General features: G+C 39.8%; 1 protein-coding gene across 1 annotated transcript in view; it reads right to left on the bottom strand.

Moving 5' to 3' along the window:
• Nucleotides 1-23,724, bottom strand: part of LOC149782390 (uncharacterized) — a 73,895-nt gene that overhangs the window by 4,955 nt on the left and 45,216 nt on the right. The gene's annotated exons all lie outside the window — the stretch shown is intronic.

Here is a 23,724-nt window from a genome sequence, read left to right as displayed (position 1 = left end):
TTTGTAAAAACTTGAAAGGCATTCTGTTTGCTTTTAATGACTATACTGCATAAAAACCATTATTCTTTGTAAAGTCTTAGGCCTCAAATGTATACATGGCATTTTATTCTGCCACTGGTGGAAACGCGTTCTTCGAAGAAGGCAATTTGTTTTTACCAGTCACATAAAGTATCATATATAAATTGGACAAGGAAACATTTGTTTCATTGTTATTCTGGTGATGCAGAGGAGTGGTAAGATATTCAACTGGTAGCGCCCATTTTGTTACTATGGTTTTGTTGTAGCCAGCTTAGTACATAGTCCAAGTTATGGTTGTTGCGTGCATTATTTTTTCTTGTTCATTGTAATGGTTACAAAAGACGACAAAATCCTCTCAATTCCCGACTCAGAAAGTTTTGGTCCAGAAAATGTACCTATTTTTATGAGCTTGAGGCAACTCCCTCCAAGGTGAGAGGAGTTAAGAAGCTGGAAAACAACAAAGAAATAAATGAAATGAAACCTACTGTAACTAAGGTTCAAAAGTCAATAAAACACAATCCTGTTATGGTGGCCAAAAATGATGAAAATGTTGGACCGTCAATGAAATTCTGTCTCATATACTTAAAAAGCCTGTCTGTAACAGACGTCGACGATTTGAAGCATAAATTGTCTTAAAACGAATGCCTCTAGATATGGATAGTGAATAAGAATTTGACATCTTTTTCAAAATTACATATAGAGGTTGGAAATGAAGAGCCACATAGTGTCATTAATGCTAACCCTCCAGAGGCTAATCAAAAGTAGACCACATAAAGCAAACTGAGTAGCAAAATAAATGGAGCATTGTTTCATGTTTACAACTAGATTACAATGTACATGCAATCTTGATAGAATGTTGCAGTTGCCCAATCTGAAAGCTCCATAAAAAAATTGAACCAATATATAAATCTTTGTCAGAGTAGATCAGTGGGGCATGCACTTCTCTGTGCACAACAGATGAGATTAAGCATAGGACTCCAGAAAACTGTGACAAAGTTGTATCCCTCTACTTGTCATCAATGATTTGGAATGATATAAACAAAATAGTTATACTGATGACAAAGCCTTCAGGGATACACAGCACCTTGTTGCCTATTGTCAAATTAGGAGACTTACTGAAGTCATAATCTGACACTAATATGGAAGCAAAATCCTTAATTTCAGATGCTGTTATCCTCATGGGGCAGGTGCAATATCATTTATCGTTTATGAAGAGGTACATGATATATCCACACTTAAAATGAAAATATTCTGATCTTTGTAATATGAATACCCCAATATCATCAATGTTTTTTTGGGATGATGTTGCTGCTGAAATCAAAGATGTGATACTGGTGTTGGATAAGAATATTACTGTTTTAAAGTGATTTCAATAGAGGCAGTGGTACTAGGGGTAGTGGACCCATGAGAGGACAAGGTTTCAACCAGAGGGCAAAATATGGGTCTCAACCCTATAATGCCCAAAGCAATTTACAGGCACCAGTACCAGAATGCTAATAGGGGAAGAACAGCTGCTTACACCTGTGCCTCAAACAAGACCACAAATTAAAACCCACGGAAGTAAGTTCTGTGGGGAAGCTAAAGCACTGTATTACTATATTTAACAGTTTCACAAGTGATTTGTGGATTTTACAGACTGTCTCAGCGTACAAAATAGTTTGAATCCATGCCTTTCTAATCACTTTTTCAAAAGAAATTCCTTTTCCTAATAACAGAGAACCATTATCAGCAATGAAATCAACGAAGTTCTATCCAAAGAAGCTGTACTTCCATCCAAATGGGAGAGGGATCACTATGTTTCCAACATTTTTATTGTATCCAAACATAATGGAAAAGTCTGACCAATTATCAACCTGAAACATTTGAATAAATTTGGTCATTATGAACATTTCAAGTAAGAGACATTTGAAGTTGCTTAAGATCTCATCCAGGAAAATGACGTTATTTCTATTGATTTGGAGAATGCTTACTTTAGTATTACCTTACATAAAGATTATCAGAAGTTTCTGAAATTTATTTGGAATGGGCAAATTTGTCAATCTGTGTTTACCCTTTGGGCTTTCCTCTGCTCCAAGGATGTTCACTAAGATCCTTAATCCCTTTATACATGGTTCAAACAACAGTGCATTTAAGTGTTACTACTCCATATGCATGTAATGATGCCTCATTGAATCTGCACGGTGACACATTTGTTCACAAAAGGCATGGACTATGATTGAAACACTCAAATCTTTAGTTTTCACAATAAATGTGGAACAAGTGGTGCTTATTTCATCTCAAAGAATTTATCTTTTTGGTTTTATGGTGAACTCTATACAGTTTAAGCTTTTTCTTATGTGGAAAATACAACTGATCTCACCAAGTAACTTTTTCTATATAAAACATATGTTATAGTATGCCAGTTTGACATCATTTATTGGTATGCTTATAATGCTTTTTATGCAATACTGAAAGCCCCAATGCAAAACAGATGTTTGGAACATCATACACTAATAGGAATTTGTGAATGCAACAATTGTGATTATAAAATAAAATCATCTAAACATAATGTTATGTATATCTAAATTATGTGTGTTCATTTTCATGATTACGGATTGTAAGGGTCATTTAGTAAATAATACATTAAAAACTAATTTTCTTTATGGCTGTAGGTTTGTACTTTAAGATGAGGTAATTTTAGTAAACACATTACATTGTTTCAGGATAGAAGCAAACAAGTTGATGAGATCTGAGTACAAGTCATGTGTTTTCTTGAGGGAAAAAAACAACAGCTAACCCAATTTCTGATTTTTTAAAATAATGGATGATCGACTGAAAAATAGTTATTCCTAGTGGAGTCAAATAGTTGGGTTCAATTCAGTCCAGGATTTAATTATTTCAATTATTCATTGGAATTACAAATTGCTCAGACATTTAGGATTTAGTGTAGCTGTTTTGGAATTACTGTGTATTCGTTTAAAGACATTTTAGATTATAGTGTGCTACATCAAGACTACTGGCACAATAGTACAATAGATTGAGCTTCCTTCAGAATACCAATGGAACTCATTTGGAATACTCAATATTATTTTTGACTTTTGACAGAACTTAAGGACTATTTAGGATTTCGTTCACCATACTGAGATTGTTTAACTTTTCAATTGAATTTTAAGGAAATAAATTATGTCTTGAATTTTTTATAAAAAAAAAAACATGTTGCTTTCACTCTTTTGTGTTACTAAGTTTAAGACAACAGAGTTGTAAAAATAGTATCCAGGAACTGAAATGGTATAATCAAAAATGCTGCATATAAGAATGAAAACTTGATCAGACCAGATTGCTTTTACTTCTTCAACTGATGCATCACTCTCTGGGTGGGGAGCTTACATTTGTTTAAAAAGGTCAATCTATAGTAGATAGGCAAAGAATGAGGATAACTTTCCAATAAGTTACCTTCAGTTGTTAACAATTGCTTATGCCTTAAAAGCTTTATATTCAGATCACAAGAAGGATAAACAATATTTGTGCATCTCATATATTAACGATCTGGGTGAAATACCGCCATACAGTGGATCAATTACCTACACTGATGTTCGGAAATGAACATATTCATATTAGTGGTTCATATTGCTGGTAAACATAATATATAGGCCGATTTACTTTCCAGCAATTTTTCTAACTCCACAGAATGGCTGCTAAAGAAAGAAATTTGTCAAAGACTGTGCACTCAGATTTTTATCCCTGATACAGATCTCACTGCATCTCAATTAAACCATCAATTAAAGTAGTTGTATCATAGTTTCCAGAACTAGGCACTTTTAAAAATAAAACTTTTTTTTTTCTCATGCCACTGGTCAATCCCCCTTTTAATCGTGTTGCAAAAATATTGAAATATAGTCGCCAATTATGTTAGTAGAGCATTTTTAATTGTTCTGCATTGGACATCATAGTCCTGGTTTCCTCACGTCTTGTCATGTTTGATTTCTCTTACAATTATACTTCTAAGCATAAAATCCTACTGAAACTTATCACAATGGTCAACTTCATCCTCTCTTTAGCCACAATGACTATCAGGAGATTGCTCTAAAACTAAGGAATTCCAGGAACAGCCGTTGATGTCATAACCAATTCATGATGTCCAGAAACAAGCTATACAATTTGACATGGAAAAAATGGAGTGTTTGGTGTGAAGTGATGAGATTTGGATTTTTAACGTAGCTTTAACAATTTTTCAGTCATATCGCTGCGATGTCTGCAATGTGACAGTTTATAGTGATGTCTAGCACTGGGGGATCATGCCGCAGACATGTAGCATGATGTCCCACCCAGTCACATTATCCTGACACCGGGCAGACCAGTCCTAACACTAACCTCTTAATGCTGAGCGCCAAGCGAGGCAGCTGTTAGTACCCTTTTTGTAAGTCTTTGGTATGACTCGGCCGGGGATCGAACCCACGACCTCCCGCATCCGAGACGGTGGAACGTTTGGTGTAAGATCACATAAATTAGATTCTTTTGGTAAATGATGGTAAGTCTTACAGTGTCACCAACACTCACAAGGCACTGTTACTTTAGTCATTGATATTTTGTTTAAATGACCAGTGCATCAATCCTTTGCTTATCAGCAGATATTTGAAGGGGGTAGAACTATAGAAGTCCACTAAAACTATGATACACTGATGCTTAGGATGTAAGCCCAGTCATGAAATATCTATGTACAGTATTATTTTTCGTTTGGAAACTATATCTTTAAGGTTATTAACAATGAAACTGGTTGCTCTCATTTCTTTATCTACACCTCCTAGAGCACAAACTTTAATATCGTTGAATATATGTAATATAACAAGTATGACAGATAAATCCAGTAGTGTTCAGATTTTCTAAGTTGTTGAAAACTTCAAGACAAATAGCCGATTCATTATAATGTTGAGTCGCTTTGTTTAATGTTGTTGTATTATATTGACAGGACAAACAATATTCAGAAATCTAATAAAGTTTTCGTCTTAATGTTCATACAGAGCAGTGACAACAAATACTATTGCTAGATGGTTAAAAACAGTATTAGAATTTTATGTTCAAGGCTCATTCTTACTGAACTGCTGTGACATCAGCTGCTTTTAGACAAGGCTATTCCTTGCAAGAAATCTTGAAAAAAAAAACAGAATGGATGTCAGCAAAGACTTTTCACAAGTTTTATCTGAGGAATATTCAAGATGATAACAATGCTTGCAATAAATAATTTAGAACCTGTCTTTACTATTTAGAGAAATGTATGACAGTATATGAATAAGCCATAAGTAATGGTATCACTTGTTCTGATGTTGATTTACAAGTTGATATGTAGCAATTCTGTACACTTTCCATTTTACTGTAAATCTTTAATGTGACACGAAAGCTTTACAGAAAATAATGATCCCCTCATCCAAACATTTGTGAAGGATGATGGGCATTAATGGAGTAAAAACAGAAGCAAAGCATGTATACACACACCCTTCACACCCTTCCTTTGTTGGTAGAATAACATGCTATGTACAGGTATGAGGCTGATTATCATTGCAATCATAATCAATTGTAATTTATTATAGTGTGAGCTGTAATTGTAATCATTGATTTCAGAAACTCCATAATCATAATTGTCCTTTGTTGGCAGTGCAATTGCATAGTGTAATCATGATTACAACCAAAAAGGCACACATTATATTATTAACAATTGTAAGAATAATAAAAGTTCCCATGAACAAAAGACCATAAATGTTGACTATCACAATAATAAATGGGTAATTTTAGGTGGCATGTTAATTTGTACGTAAATGATTGTAAATAGATATTGACATAGTTAAAATTGTGTTTCAGTTACACAATGTATATCTGCCCAGAAGAAAGAAAAATAAATACAAAACAATCTTAATAGTAATAATGGTTTCCAAATAAAGTGTAATCATAATTGTAATTGAGCACCCATAACTGACCCCATGCCTGGCTATGTATACATGCTCAGCCTCTGGCTTTACTCCAATAATGCCCCTCATCCTGCACAAATGCTTGGATTAGGGGACCATTTTCTGCCAACTCTAACAATTTTCTTCACATGTTGTATATCTGACCTGTTTGGTGTGGTCTGTCTGACCTGTTAGATCTTTATGTTTACTTTGGGGTGAAGTGAGGACCAGTGGTATATTGATTAAAATACCAAGTCATGTTGTAATCTAAAGTTTATATCAAATATACACACAAGCTCTGTCCACCTCTCTAGATTCTACACTTATGTTTATCTACATTGTTTCTCACTATATTTGTGCACTCAGAATATTTGTCTATCACTCCATTATGTATATTAGGTAACCTTCCTCTTAACTCCCCATCTTGTATATCTCTTTTTGATTCTTATTTCCAACTACATCCTATCTCAGATGTCCCTTGTCCTTTCTCCACCCTTTTTCTTCTTTTCTTTTGCTTTGTGCCCTTCTGCTTTCTACCCCACACTATGTCTTGTATCTATCTATATACATATATCATAATCCGATACCCTTTCTCCACATTCACAATATGCCTGGCTAACCATTACTAGACGAATGACAGCTCCCTGTGAAATGATCATGAACAATTCATGAACTGGCATGAACTGTTCAAAAATTATTCATGAACTGGATTCATGAACCATTCATAAAAGTTCACAAACAGGTTCATGAACTGTTCATGAATATGCATGAACTGAAAATGGTAAATTCATGAAATTGTGAATTTGTGAACTGTTCATGAACCAACACTTCACAAACTAATCTTGAGACGTTCATGAACTATTCATGAACAGTTTATAAAAGTTCAAATTGGGTCATCATCATTCATGAACAAGTGCATGAACATATTCATGAACTATGATGAATTAGTTTCTTATGAATGATTCATGACTTTTAATGAACAGTTCCTATAAAACAAAAATGATAATCTGACAATCTCATAAATACCTATAGTTAACATTTCATCCTGAATCATAAAATCATTAGATGTGAGGGTTTTAAAATAGTATAAAATGCAACATACTATATAAAAATAGTATTTAATTTCAGATACATTTCTAATATGCAACAAAGAACATGTAAATTGACAAACAATATTTTTTAAAACTCTTCACAGCACTTTTTTATGTTCTGTATGATTTCTTTGCAAATTTTTCAAGAGATATTGGGACAACTGTGCTCAATCAACTGTTGAAGCATATTTAACTCTCATTGTCAAGGGGCTGTCTTTGCAGTTTCTCCTGACTTGACCAATCTTTTTCTCAGAGATTGACCCGTCAGATATCTTTTGTGAAGATGTCTCTTTCATTTTGGATATAGGATCCTGCAGTTTTCGAAATTTCTTCCATAACCTACAAACTTCATCCTCTAACAATTTTACTTTTCTGCTGCCTGATCTGAAAGAAAAATAAGAATAGTTAATTACAGATAACCTCTGATCAACATTGTCTTCAGCTTTTAGTACATTAAATAAAGTACCTCACTTTATTTACTGGAATAATTATGATCCAACTCAAAATTATTTAATCCCTTACACTTAATACACAACATACTGAGCATTTATGTGAGCCTGGCATTGCATCTCCTGTTATGGGGTTTATTTAGCGTCAACGATACAAGACAAAAGAAAAACAGATGGAGAAGAAAAAAAAAAAAACTTGAAGACCCTAAACATCCAGATACCACAATTCTTGCGAATTACATTTGTCATAATAGGCGTATACACAATGAAAGAAAATGGTGTCCAGAGATGATATGACGAGTGACTAGGGCATTTATTAAGTCCATGACGCTCGATGCTATCGCCCCTTCATGCGCCCTCGTACACTGATCGATCACTCACTTATGCACCTGGGTTACATACTCCCTCCCTACTGAGTGTGAACATATCATGACATTTAACAAATTTGCGCCTGCAGCCACAAACAAAAAAAAAAAAATGTACAGGAACAAATAATCAATCACTACTATACAGCATGTCTTCAGAAATAAAAACATTAATACGTAACAGTTATTCACATCTATCAAGATATAAAAGCAACAAAAAAAAAATATGAAAATTCATCTTTAGTTATATAAGAAAAGAAAACCATACAAAAAAATACGTATTCCCTTTCTTTTTCTCCTGTCGTGGTACTAGCGTGACTGACCTAGTAAGTCAGCCCCAGTGGGATTCGAACCCACCCGATTCTACTCCTAGGACAGGCCCCAGGTCTGAATTTCTCTAGATTCTATTGCTTGCCTGCCAGTGTTTGCTTTATCTGTTATCACCTTGTTATCAGCAAGTGTGACTTTCACTCATGTCAAATATAATTGCTTTTAGACTCCCAGCTAACTGTCCAGTTATAATGCCCCTGTTTCAGTTCCCTGTGTTTGAAAGCTAGCTTTAAATATGGGATTTTTATATTTATTGTATTGGGCATAATACATGGTAGGTCTATATTTTGTACCAAAATAAGATTAGCTGACTGTTGTTGCGATGTATTTGATTGACAGATGCTTCAAATACATTGTCTAAATAGTTTTGTGACTTTTTACAAGAATACTAACAATTTTATCTTGAAGACACGGAGTATGTAATATCATCAAGAATTTGAAGAGGAAGAAATGGTAAGAATTCTATATTACTTGCATTCAGTAATTTGTATTATCACTTAGTGTATCACATACATACACTTTCTATTGTGAGTTTCTATTTGAGATATCTATTTCATATATATATATATATATATATATATATATATATATATATATATATATATATATATATATGGAATTGTAGAAATATAATAGCCTTATACCACAGTCATTTGCAAATGTTTATAGAATTAATGTATCAATTCAGTTTAAGTTAATTGACAGTTCAATAATAATAAGTTAAGTTCAATAACCGTGCTCTCTCCAAAATCCACAAATTAAGAAACCCAGAGTTCATGTCGCTTTAATTCTCATGTTGACCATTTATTTGTCTAATTGCAGCAAGAAGAATTTAAGGCATAACATTGTCAATGTCGGTATATTGGGAGCGTTTCATCATTAGATAGTAGTACTTTTTGCCCAATGTATATTATAAGTAGCATAGATAGAGACTTTGGTAATTAGCATATATGTTTGTAAATGATCATGGAAGTTTATAAAGCATTTAATCATACAATGGATCATAACTGACACCAGCCTTGTGTAAATAGCATTCAGACAACAAATTGAAGCATTTGATATAATGGTCATATGTGTTTGTAGTTTATATTTCTATCCATCGCTCATATCATTGATCAGTCATACTTGTAATCTTTTTATCTTCCAATACATACAATCGAGTACCAAAATTCTAACTTTATATTTTAATATCTAGTTTGACAGAATTGTTGACATCAGATAGTTAAATAATTTCATTCTTCAACAGGTTTCCATCTGTATACCATCACTCGAGTCTCTACCTTTCAATAAAATCGAAGATGGAACTTTCATAGCCATAGATGATCTTGTAAAGTTCCTTAAATCTAACCATTCGATTCATGACAAGAAGAAAATTGTGAAGAAAGAAAATATTGTACAAAAATTACAGACACATGATACTGGGATAATCCAGAGAGAAGAAAAGAATTTGGTTTCTTTGTCGTCTTTATTTCGATATATGTTCCATCACTATGATGACTTCCAGGTTTGCAAAGTGGTATGTGATGAACTCTTAGAAAACAAACAGTCTGTATCTTCAAACAAATGGAATAAATCAACATGGAACCTTTATCAACAACTAGCGTCTGTTGAAATTTTAAGTTTGGGTCTGTATGAAGAAACAATTAATAAGCTACAACTTGAAGGGCTGAAGATTCCATCTTTAATTATTGATTATAAAACACAGCTCACCGACAGCTAATGGAATACAATTCAATTGTTTGAATGGCATTATAGATCCTTTTGTAAGAAATAAGCGTCAGACTATGAAGATGAGCAGGAAAGTAAATGGGAATTCTTTAGATTATGTAAAGAGTTGGCAGAAAAAGGACAAGAACTCAATCAGTTGTGCTTGAAGGTATGTCAACGGAATGTTGCTCGAAAGTTTGCTGCTGATGCAATAAATGGAATTACTATCCATCTTGAAAGTATCCATCGACCTGAGAAAATAGAAACCGACACAGAAAATGCTCTTAGAGACATACCTGCTCCTCAGTTTCAAAATATCATTTGTTTTCAGTGCACAAATGTGTATGCACATAAAGCAGGAGTACACATTGGTATCGAATTGCAGGAATTGCAACATAATGTTGAAATGTACGACAATATGTATCTGATAGTTCGTGCCTCTCTGAAGAAAAGTCACAATGTTTATGTGCCTGACATACTCTTCTTTCACAAAGGCTGCCTTCCGCCTGGTGAGCGTTTTCTTGCAAGAAGTCATCTAAAAATCTGGAAAACTACAACCCCATTATGTGTCACTTTCATCTTGTCTGGATGACCAAGATCTCCCAGATGAATATAGAATTATCGACTCCTTTTGCTTTCAATGTTTTAAAGAGGAGAAACATTGGTTTGTTGATCCCTTAGATATGAACCACTTTCAAATAATGAGAGAATGGCGCTTGCACGTTCCTTTACCATTCCAGTGTTTATTAGAACAAACACTACTGAACAAAGACAGCCTCAGGCGTCGATCATCAGATGATTTCTACACATCAAAACTATCCTCTTTATATTGCCATTTCGATTCATCAGTAGTGAAAGGGGTCACTTTACGGACAATGGGAATTAGCATTACAGGGACCCCTGGGTCACTTTACGGACAATGGAAATTTAACATGGCGAAAAATCGTGGGTCACTTTACGGACAAGGGGAATTTAACATGGGAATAAATCGTGGGTCACTCTACGGACAAGGGGAATTTAACATGGGAATAAATCGTGGGTCACTCTACGGACAAGGGGAATTTAACATGGGGAATAGAGTTTGGGCTTGTTTAGGGACAAGGGGAATTTAACATGGGATTTTTTTTTGTTTTAAATTTAAAAATTTAAAAAAGGGGTAGGCAATTCAAAGGCTATCTCTTTTCGAGATATATGGGGGGCCCTGAAAAGGGCCTTTGGTTTATGTTAATATGTCCTTAACATAAAGGGCATTTGCGACATCTTCTTGTCCTCAAACTTCGTCTTACAGCAGGGCCATACATCAGAGTCCTCTTGAGGCAACCTTGTCTCTCTATATAGACTCTTCTTATCCACAGGCTGCTGTTGGTCCTGTAGACAACGGTCCACTTGGATCGGACATACATGAGCATGTCCGTCCTGAACATCATTGTTGACACAAGGGTTGAAGATTCAACGTCGGTCCACATGTTGAGGCTCCGAGAATAGGTGAATCAATGCAGTGAACTGCGCTTATTTATAGGGACAGAAAGGATTGAAACGGATTGAGTTCATTCACCAATCCGAACACGCGTTACAGAATTCAGTCAGTCCGCATCCAATCCGAAGAGAACAGTCTGTGACGTCACGTAGTCAATATAGATTCGCTAGCGCTTGTGTGCAGTCAATCTATGCGATAGTGATTCAACATGACGGAAACTCAGAAAACGATCCAGTGGGGTGCACCAGCAGGGGAGACCGCCCAAGGGAACCCGGACTTACTTTCAGAAGAGGTGAATTGGGATTTTGTGGATTTTCTCTCCTCGCAAGAATTTGTTCCGGAACCTTCGTTACCTTCTTCATTACCGCAAGTGGAGAATTTTAGACAGAGACAGAAAGAAGAATTGGAGAAATTTATACAACGACAAAAGGAAGCGGAACAGGCTTTTCTCCTACAGCAACAGCAACAAGAAGAAGAGGTAAGAAAAAAACAACAGCAAGAAGAAGTAGCAGCAAAGAAACAAGAGGGTGAAAATCAAACGGTCACGGTACTGTTGGACATTTTAGCGGAGTTAAGAAGTCTGAAACAAATGTATCAGACTTCTTTATCACGACCGAAGAGAATACGACCTTCCCGAGCCAAACATGTCAACCCTGTGACTAAGCCTACCGTACCACCCTTAGTGATTTCAACCCAATCATTATCATCATTACGCAGTCCAGAAGTAGGCCTTGGCCGTGGCAAAGGCTTAAGGCAGTTAAAATTGATTGCTTAAACTCACCCCTACACCATAAAGAAAAAAGGCCCTTTTCAGGGCCACCCACATTTCTCGAAAAGAAATACAATTTCAATTTGCCAATAACTAAAAAAAATAACTCACCCATTTTACCCTTATAGTACGTGTCTGTGTATGAGTGCGTGAGTGTAGCTTCTTATTTTAAAATCAAAACTCAAAGACTCTTACCTTATATCATTCATTTATTCTTTTCTCCATTTTTTACAATCCAATTCACAATTCACAACACAACACTTTAATCAAAGTTCATTGATTTCTTCTTTTCTCCTTGTTTAGTCTCTCTGCTTTTTGAATTTCTTCACCGTCACACTCTTTTCCTCTTCTTCTTCCTCCTCGCTTTCTTCCCTTCTTCTTTTTTTCTCCTGTTTCTTTTTCTTCACCTGTCTTCTTTCTTCCTCAGAAGAATCCCTCTCTTCCTCAGAAGAATCCCTCTCTTCTTCTGAAGAATTCCTCTTTTCTTCTGACTCCTCTTGTTTCTTTTTTGGGCAATCTGGAGACCAATGTCCTTTTTCTTGACAATAATAACAGGTATCTTGACTTTTGTCTTTTTTATCCCCTGTTTTTTTTCTTTTTTGACGGTCTGGACACTCTGAAGACCAATGCCCTTTCTTCTGACAGATATAGCAAGTATCTTGACTTTTATTTCTAAAGGAAGGAGAGTAGTCCGTAGGCTGGTCTGAAGAGAATTTTCTAATGACCCCTCGCAAAGCTCTGACGAAACGTTCCATCTGGTTAGTCTCTTCCATCGTTGTGCTCGGCTTGAGAGTGAAATGAATAGTGAAAGGACAAGACACACACCCTTTTATATACGCTGGTCTGCTATGACTATAAAGTAGTTTATGGTGTTTGAACTTGAGTCATTTGACTTTTTGCTTTCAAGATGAAACGATCCCATTCATTCGAGAAGAAAGAAGAAGAAAGTAAGAGGCAGAAACGTGATCTATCGCCTCGTACCAGGGCTGAAATCTTGGCACAAATTCATGCTAGTGATTTTGAAGAGGACATGAGTGAACCAGAATCCCAACCCTCTAAACCAAGTTCACCACCCTTAGTCAACCCTGAAAAGTACTATTCCATTCGAGAGACGGAAAAGCGCTCCTCTAGAAAATTTAGAACCACGGCTTACAAATACACGGTGAAGTTTTAAGATTTCAAGGCTGAAGTGCCGTTAGAGAAAGCAGAAGTGTTCATCACCGAGGTGTGGGATTCTTTGCTCACTGCACTCAAGCGACAATGTCAACCCAAAGAAGACGATCGCTTGAGACTTTCCATACAACACGACGGTTTGAAATCCCCTGTTTGGATCGAGTTTAGCACCCCTGCAGAATTGACTGCTTCCAAAGTCATGGACAAGATTCAACACGTACAACAATCTAATGATCAGTTTGACATCACCGATGGTAAAGCCACACTGGACATGACCCACGTCTCTCCTCCTCAAGGGACAGGACGCAAAAAGATGTTATTGGTGGACGACCTTCGCAACACCAAAAAGAGTCTCGTCCGAATTAACAACCCTCATGACCAGATGTGTTTAGCCCGTGCCATCGTGGTGGGACGAACCTATGCCAACAAGAACGACACGGTAGAATGGAAAAGAACCTGGGACACTATTCAACGTTCCGACCGAGCCAAACAACGAAACGAAGCAGAAGTCCTGTTACAACAAGCCGGACTGCCCAAAGACACACCCTGTGGCATTCCTGAGATGCAAAAATTGCAAGATGCCCTAGCTCCACGCTACACCTTGAAAGTGCACCCTCAAGAAGTGCGCGGACCTCTGTTGTTTCGAGGCCAAGATTTTAAGGACGGAAAATACATTCACCTTTATCATCACGATGACCATTTCGATACCATTACCAGTATCACTGGATTCCTGAGATATGTTTATTATTGTGAGAAATGTGACTATGGTTATAATAATCGAGAGCAACACAAACATTGTGGATGGAAATGCTCAGGATGTTTGGCCTCTCCACCCTGTCTGAGCGAAGAACCAGTGCCTTGTTCCACTTGTCTGCGCACGTTTGTCAGCCCTACCTGTTACCAACAACATTTGAAGACGCAAGGTTCACAGAAGAAATGCGCTTGTCAACTGCTGAGATTGTGCCCTACGTGTGGACAAGGCATACGTACCAATAATACCAAGGCACACGTATGTTCAGGAAAGAAAAAATGTCACATTTGTCACCACATCGTGGACTTGGAACACGAATGTTACGTGCAAAAATACCAACCCCCACCAGAGAAAGAGGACGGTCACAAGAAGAAAGGCAATTTCATCTTTTTCGATTTCGAATGCATGCAAGAGACCGGCATTCACATTCCTAATTTCTGCGTGGCTCATCGAGCGTGCGAGAAGTGCATTCAAGAACCTATCTTCAGTCATTGCCCTCACTGTAGCAAGATTCCCGGAGGACGTGAAAAAATCTTTCGGGGACCGAACACGTTAGCCGATTTTGCCCAATGGGTCTTAGACCCCGTCGACAAGACGTGGAGCCAAGAGGACATCGAACGTTACGGAGATTGTCATCGCCATACCACAGTGATGGCTCACAATTTTTCCGGATACGATGGGCAGTTTCTTCTCAGATACTATACGGAACAAGGCACCGAGCGTCCTAAAGTGACTTTGAACGGAGCCAAAATCATTTTCATGCAAGTGGGACAAGTGCAGTTTAAAGATTCGATGAGCTATTTGGCCATGCCTTTGAGTCGAATGCCTAAAACGTTTGGAATGACAGAAATGGCTAAAGGGTACTTTCCACACTTTTTCAATACGGAAGCCAATCAACACGCCGTTCTACCCCATTTACCTGAGGCTCACTATTACGACCCCGACAACATGCGTACCGAACAACGAGAAGCTTTCTACGCTTGGTACCAGATTCACGCCTCGGACCCTTTCGACTTTCAGGAAGAAATGCTAAAGTATTGTCGTTCCGACGTGGACATTTTACGGCGTTGCTGTGGAAAATTTCGAGAACTGTTCATGGAACACGGAGGGGTCGATCCTTTGAAAGAAGCTTGCACCATTGCCAAAGCGTGTTCCTTAGTGTATCGACAACGATTCATGCCTGAAAACACAGTGGCTGTCATCAGTCCTCAAACGACCCACTTTGTCAAACGTCAATACTCGGTCAAAGCCCTACGTTGGTTACATTACTTGTGCGACAAGGAAGACAAATGGATTCAGCATGCCCGCAACGGAGGGGGTGAAAAGACCATCGGAACGTATTCGGTCGATGGCTGGGACTTAGAAAACCCCAAGATCGTGTACGAGTTTAACGGTTGCTTATTTCACGGATGTCCCGTTTGTTACCCTGACCGTGGCACCAAGAATCAGTTTTTGCAACGAACCATGGAAGACTTGTACCAGGACACTTGTCAGCGTCGCCTAAAGTTAGAACAGGAAGGATACCAAGTGGTGGAAATGTGGGAACACGAGTACGATCACCGTATGAAAACCGATCCCGAGTTTAAACGCCTCGTGGAAAGTTACCAGTTCATGGACCCGCTGAACCCGAGGGATAGTTTGTACGGAGGAAGGAACAATGCCACCTGTTTGCTGTACCAAGCCGACGAAGAGAAAGGAGAAGAAATCAAATACTTGGACGTGTGTTCGTTGTATCCCTACGTGTGCAAATATTGTCGCTTTCCTGTAGGGCACCCGCAATTGTTGACGGAACACATCGACCTGAAAAACATTCGACAATACGAAGGCTTGATCAAGTGTACAGTTTTGCCTCCCACGAACCTATACCATCCCGTCTTACCTCACCATTGTCAAGGCAAACTGATGTTTCCATTGTGCCGTACTTGTGCCGAAACGTGCAACCAAGACCAGCCTTGTCAGCACAGCCAGGAAGAACGTGCCTTGACGGGAACCTGGGTCAGCATAGAATTGTTCAAAGCTCTGGACATGGGATACCAACTGTTAGAAGTGTACGAAATTTGCCACTTTCCCAAGACACAACAGTACCACAAGGGTGATCCCAGTCAGAAAGGCATTTTCGCAGACTACGTGGATGCCTTTTTGAAACTGAAGCAAGAAGCCAGCGGCTATCCTTCCTGGTGTCACACTCCCGAAGACCAAATACAATTCAAAGAGAAATACTACGAACAAGAAGGCATCACTTTAGACCACATCGAGAAAAACGAAGGCAGGCGATCGTTTGCCAAAGTGATGTTAAATTGCTTGTGGGGTAAAATGGCACAACGACCGTGTTTACCCAAGACGGAATATTTGACAGAACCTTCCCGCTACTTCCAGATGATTCACGACAAAACCAAATACATGAAACACGTGGACGTCGTTCGAGAGAATTTGATCTTGGTCAATTACGAAGAAGATCTGGACTTTGTACAAGACGACCCTTTTGGAAATGTCATCATTGCGGCTTACGTGACAGCTCATGCTCGCTTAAAATTGTACGAAGCTTTAGAACTGTTAGAAGAACGCGTCCTGTACTTTGACACGGACAGTTGCATTTACATCCATCACCCGATTCAACATCACCCTAACATCGAAGGAGACCGTTTAGGAGCCTGGACAGACGAGCATCCCGACGACAAGATTCTAAGTTTCGTCAGTGGCGGTCCCAAAAATTACGGCTACGAATACCGTGACAAACAAGGAGAAGTGCACACGACGTGCAAAGTGAAAGGACTGACTCTGAATTATCGTACCAGTCGTGTGGTCAACTTTGGGGTATTGAAAGAAGCCTTGCAATCGGGAGAGGATGGAAACTTTAAAGTGACCACCTATCAACCGAACAAGATTGTACGTTTACCCACTCACCACATCGTCAGTCGACCCTTGGAAAAAGTCTATCAAATCGTGTACCAGAAGCGAGTGAGACTTCCCAATCATTTCACCTTACCGTACGGTCACGTCGGTATTGGTCTGTATATAAAAAAGGAACCCTAGGCAAGATCGATAGTTCATTGTGACTACCAAGACCGAGCGAACAAGATGAATACTTTGAAAGAGACATCGTTCCAGTTTGGGGATTGTAAAAAAGTTGTATCTTCCTCTAGTGTGACTAATACTGGATGGATAAGACCCAGGCATTGCGACGGAAAATGTCCGGAAGGAAACTGCGATTGTCCATGTGGTTACCATTGTAATTGCGTAACGGAGTTTGCAGATGAGTGCGATTGTGAGCCTTGCGATGGATACGATGCTGTACCTTGTGACCTGAGCGATGCCGTAAAGCATCATGGGAACTTTGTTCTCACTGCCCCTGTCATGGAAAGTGATGTTGTGCGTGTCAAACCTGAGGGATGCGAAAGCGATGCCGCTCGTCCTTTTAGACATTTTACCGGGTTTAAAGGGGAATGTTCACCTTCACGTCTACCCCCCTACGGATGTCATCCAGCCCTGAGCAAACTCCTGTTCCTGTCACCCAACCCTCATCGAAACGAACCTGTGAAAAACGAATATTCGTTCCCTGTGCGTTTGTCGGAATACTGCGACTTTGAAAATCGTCTTCAATCGTTCAAAGGAAAATGGCCAAAGTATCTGGGAGGAGCGACCCCCGAAGAATTAGCCAGAGCCGGATTTTTCTACTTGGGCGAAGGAGATAAAGTCAAGTGCTTCAGTTGTGGTGTGTCACTTCACCACTGGGAACCGCAAGATTCGGCCTACGTTGAACATGCTCGATGGTCACCGAATTGTCATTACTTACCTTTAGTGGGACCGAGACATTGAAGTAACTTTTTTACCATAATAATCTGTTCATGGATACTTTACAAGAGAACATTCGTGCTTTGCCTGTGGAGTTGAGAGAACGCATTTATCGAGAGCTGGTCAAAATACAAGTGAAACGTAAAGAACAATTGCATCCGTTACGTCACCGGTGTTTGAACCACTGGTACCTGAAGGCTATACAAGGACCGATTCAATTGAAAGTGTTCCATTGGACAGACATTGATCAACGATCCTCTAGTTTTAAAAAGGATTGGTTTGGTATGGACGATTGTAGTTACATCATTGTAAACGTACTGCATCGAATTCCAGAGGAAGAGTTAACGAATTACCAACATCTTGAACACAATGTCAACTTGGTGAAAGAGGAAACTTCTGAACGAATTGTAATGTGTAGATTAGTGACTCAACGATTTAAATTCGACACTGAAGTGAAACCATGTTTGTGCAAAGAGTACATTTCTTGTGTCAGACCAAAGAGGATTTAGTATGACCTATTCATGGATACTTTACAAGAGAACATTCGTGCTTTGCCTGTGGAGTTGAGAGAACGCATTTACCGAGAGTTGGTCAAAATACAAGTGAAACGTAAACTCAAAGTGATTCATCCGTTTTTAAATTATGCTCTGTTCCAAAGTACAAGAAGACTGATTATGAGTGGATATTACATTAGGCACAAAGTTAAACGAGGCTATTGGCTACCACCCAACGATTCCAAAAACAGTGTATATACTTATGGATACTTTACAAGAGTACATTTTGGGCTTGCCTGTGGAGTTGAGAGAACGCATTTACCGAGAGCTGGTGAAAATACAAGTGAAACGTAAAGAACAATTGCATCCGATACGTCACCAGATCTTTAACCACTGGTACTTGAATGGTATAAGAGAACTGATTCGTCAGAAATTCTTTCAATGGTCAGACCTTGTTCAAAACTTTGAGGTCGCTAATGATCGACATGTTCATGATTATGGTTACTTCGAGATTCACCTACAGCAATACATTGAGGAAGACAAGTTAAAGGATTACCAACATATTTTACGTGGAATCTACTTAGAGGAAGAGGAAACACCTAAACGAACTCTGACGTTTCGGTTACAGTATGCAAAATTTAGATTCCCTACTGGAGAACGAAGATCTCTGGCTAGAAAGTACGTCTATTGCATCCGAAAAAAAGAGAATATAAAAACAGGCTGCCATGCCACGATTTATGTCACATGTCATCCAACAGATTCCGTGGAAGGAACTCAATGACCATATTCAAACCGTGGATCATTACCATCGATTATTACAAGAACTGTATCCATTCAATTTGGGACGACAAGTGGTGTGTGTCTTAGTGACTTGTTTTCTGGGATTTCGTTTACCAGCCGATTCTTTGTGGACTCTTTACGATCAGTACTTACCACCTCCATGGCCTTAAATGGTCACGAAAAACTCCTTTTGCTCAAAGCCTTGCGTTTTCATCTGGATACTTCTCGACCTCAACAGGAAAAAAAGATTCGTCAACTTTTAGCGACCCAAGACGTGTATGACGATGTGTGTGTAGCTTGTGACTTACACCCGCATTGGACAGATGTTCGTGATTGGAAAAAGGGGGGTTTTGAGGCTTGGACCCAAGAAGTGGCCCAGTATGCACGAGAGTTGTTCAAGAAAAAAAGTTACTTTTCAACCCGTGTTAGTGACGGTGCCAGAAGAACCCGTCACCGAGAACAACCACTCGCTTCAGGACAGGACTGTCATGGACAGGCCTGAAAGGTCATTCCGGGAGGACACTTGTGTGACAATACCTCATGTAGAGACTGTAAGAACATTACACACTGTTCCTAGGACATCTTCGTTACCCAAAACATGTTGTACAGACACTTGTTTATATTCCACTTTGATTGTTTTGATGTGTTTTTTATTCATGTACATCACTATTTGGGTTGTATGTATTTTTGTCTTTCGTGTTCATATTTGAAACATTCAATAAACGTGTTCTGAAAAAAAGTATATAAACTCTTGTCTTGTTTGTTTTTCGTGTCACAAGTGACATTTCTCACACCATGGCTACCTCTGCTGTCTCTGCTCCCTCTTCCTCTACTGTCAAAGTCATCGACGAACACTTAGATCGTGCCAGTTGGGAGGCTTTGTATCTTCGCCATCCCTTTAACATGCTCATTGCTGGACCTAGCGGTTCAGGCAAAACCGAATTCGTCAAACGTTTGATCGAACATAAACATCATTTGATCGATCGACCCCCTCAACGGATCGTGTGGTGTTACAAAGAGTGGCAATCGGCGTACAGCCTCTTGCGAGAAAGTCAAGGCGATTCCATCGTGTTTGTGGAAGGCATTCCTAAAGAAGACGATGGCATCGTCTCTGACTCCCGTCTAACCCATTTGGTCATTTTCGACGACATGTTAGGAGAAGACGAAGAAGAAATTAAATTGTGGTTTACGCGCAAAGGGCATCACCGTAATGCCAGTGTCGTTTACATCACCCAAAATTTGTTTCAACAAAGTAAAGCCCATCGCACCATCAGTCTCAATGCGCATTACGTGGTCTTGTTTAAAAGCCCTCGAGATAAATCGCAAGTGCAAGTCTTAGCCAAACAGTTAGGAACGCCTTGGCTGACTCAGGGGTACGACGATGCCACTCAAACTCCACACGCCTATTTACTCGTCGATTTGAAACCTACGACCCCCGAGGATTTGCGATTTCGTACCCACTTGTTTCACCACTGGTGCCAAGACGGAGGGCCTGTCCTGTACACGTCTCCGTCCTCGACTTCATTTCACTCCTCCCATGAAAAAAATCTATAAAAACCTCAGACCCTTTTTCGTCTGTCTCACACAGTGTGAACATGACGTCCCTTCAGTCGCATCTTCCCGTCAAATTGATTCGTGCCTTGTATGGCATCAGTCGAGAAAAAGATCCACAAACACGAGCCCGTGTCTTAGAAGCTAGTCTCAAAGAAGTCTTACGATGATTCACGGTGACGGCACGTCAATTACTCCAAGGAATCATTCAGATTCCTCATCAAACCCAACGCTTTTTCGATCGAAACAAAGTCGCTTTGGTCCAACTGGCCGATCCCCGCATCGACACTCAAACCAAAAATCAAATCATTTTGAAACCTGGAGGGAGCGGTACTCTAGGAGGGGTCATCATTCGCTCACTCTTAAGATGGGATCCTAATGCCCCCAAAGTTATCCCCAAGACAAAAGTCCAACGAAGCCCCAAGAAGAAAAAGAAAAAGACCAGGTCCCCAAGAAGAATAACTTCTCCAGTGGCAGGACCCTCCTCTTACCAGACACCACCACCATCACCCCGGAAAAAGAAAAGAAGCCCCCAGACAAAGAAACAGAGAAAAAGTCCCCAGAAAAAGAAAAGTCCACAGAAGAAGAAAACTAGTCGAAAGAGAGGCACTTCGGCCAGGACGCAACCTTACACTCGCAAGCCACGACCTGCCACAGCGTCTCCGGCAGCCTCACGTTTGTCCACTTCTCCGTTGATGTCACCAGGAACTGAAGAGTACTTGGAGACGTTGATCACACCAAGAACATCTCCGTTGATGACCCCCAAAAGAACTTCCCCAGTGGCAGGACCTTCCAATTTAGCGGCAGTGGCTGCTGCTCACAAAGTACCTTCTCCCAAAATCAAAGTCCATGAAAGATCGGGCATGTTACAAAGTTTACTGGATTTGTCCAAGCAAGAACTGGCTCGATTTAGTCCGTTACGTACCCCTGCACGACGTGTCATGCCTGTCCTCAAACTGATAAAACGTAAAGACAATCAGTGGCGACGCGTTCCAGTATAAAAAAGACCTGTGACCGAGTAGGGTATCAGTGTTTTTAGGTGCTCCTAAAGACTCAAAGATGTCACCCTCCAGAAAACCGCAAGGAAAGAAAAGGAAAGGACTACCACCACGTTTAGCCAAACATGGGGACCTGTTATCTGTCCTGTCCAAAGCTTCTCCACCCCTACGAAAAAAACTCATTCAAACGGCCTCCAAAGAGGTCATCGATACCGTGTGCGAATGTTGTTTGAACGTTTTGAAAGGCACGATCCCTTTGTCCAAACACCAGAAACAATGCTTAGGCAAACATCGTCACGTTCTTCGGAAAATGGTTCAAAAGAAAATTCCCATTCGTCAAAAAAAGAAGATGTTGGTCCAACGTGGAGGCATTTTACCTCTCTTGTTAGGCCCCATACTGAAAGGAGTCTTGGGAACCATGTTGGGAGGACTGATGGGAGCAAGATAAAAAGGCCTTCGGAAGTCCCAAGATCTCAGAATCGACCGCTGACAACCCCATGGAAGGACGAAAACTAGCTTTAGTGCCTTACAAACGATGGATGGAATACCATCGGTGGCAAGAACAACGCACCCCGCATTTACCTCCCAATCCCAATTTGAGCGAGATGTCACAGTTACAACACGAATTGCAGTCCTTGATGGATCACCAAGATTTGTCCGAAACAGACAAATCGCAAAAGTACGGTCAACTCTTGCAACGACTACAACTCTTTCACCAGAAAGCTTTAGACGAAACAGCTCTACCCACTTTGAAAGATTTTAAGACCTTGATGAAAAGTCCAGCACCATCACCAGTACCAGTACCAGTACCAGTACCACCAGTACCCGTGACCAAGACAGAAAAAGGAAAAGAAGAAGAAGAAGAAGGATTTCAAACTCCACCAGAAAAAGTACGCAAGTTAACAACACCACCTACCTCCAGAATTGGATGGATTAAAAAGATGATGGCCACCCTTTCTTCCTCACAAGAGAAAAAGAAAGTGAAGACAGAAGTGAAGACAGAAGTGAAACAAGAACCGATATCCCCCGCTCAGACATCCTCCTCCTCTTCGACACCTATTGCTGGCCGCACACGCAAAGCATTGCAATCCAAGAAAATACCCCAAGAGAAAAAGAGTAGCCTCTTCCAAGAGTGGGTACCTTATTAACACACAAACACAAAAAAATGGAAAAAGTCTTAGCCAGCATTTACTACGATCCCTCGCATGCTGCAGGTTACGCAGGAGTTCAAAAATTGTATCGTGCTGCCAAAACGCGACTGAAAAGTCTCCGTTTACCTCAAGTGCAACGATGGTTACAAGAACAAGCTACCTACACTTTGCACAAACCCATTCGACGCAAGTTTGCCAGAAGTCGCACCCGAGTGGAAGGCATCGATCATCAATGGCAAGCCGATTTAGCCGATGTCTCTCATTTGGCCAGCTACAATCGTGGTTACAAATATTTGTTTTGTGTCATCGACGTCTTTTCCAAATTTGCCTGGGTCGTGCCCTTGACTTCCAAATCGAGCAGCGAGTTAGTGCGAGCCCTGCAACGGGTGTTGAAACAAAGCGGTCGTCGCCCTCTTCGATGGCAAACGGACAAAGGCACCGAATTTCTGAACCAAGCTTTCCAAAAAGAATTAAAGAAACGTGACATTCATTTTTTTACCACCGAGAATCCCGAAACCAAAGCCAGCATCGTGGAACGTTTTCAACGCACTTTGAAAGAACGCATGTGGAAATATTTTACGCATCACCACACTCTGAAGTACATCGACATCTTACCGCACCTGGTGCAAGCGTACAACCAATCTTACCATCGAAGCATCGGACGTGCCCCGCAAGACGTGACTCCCGACAACGAAGTGCTGGTGTTTGAGCGCCTGTTCGGTACGTCCCCGACGAGGGCTGTCCCCAAGAAAAGTGGAGAGTTGACCGTAGGAGATTGGGTGCGCATTGGCAAAACCAAACGCACTTTTGACAAAGGTTACTTACCTAACTGGACGACCGAACTGTTTCGCGTCACTGGACGAGTGCATGGCCGTCATCCTGCCGTCTATAAATTGGAAGACATGAACGG

This window comes from Sinohyriopsis cumingii, chromosome 15 (assembly GCF_028554795.1).
Source record: "Sinohyriopsis cumingii isolate HCF-2022 chromosome 15, ASM2855479v2, whole genome shotgun sequence".
Taxonomy (NCBI): Eukaryota; Metazoa; Mollusca; class Bivalvia; order Unionida; family Unionidae; genus Sinohyriopsis; species Sinohyriopsis cumingii.
The sequence above is the reverse complement of the archived record's forward strand: the minus strand, read 5'-3'. Positions and strand labels throughout refer to the sequence as shown.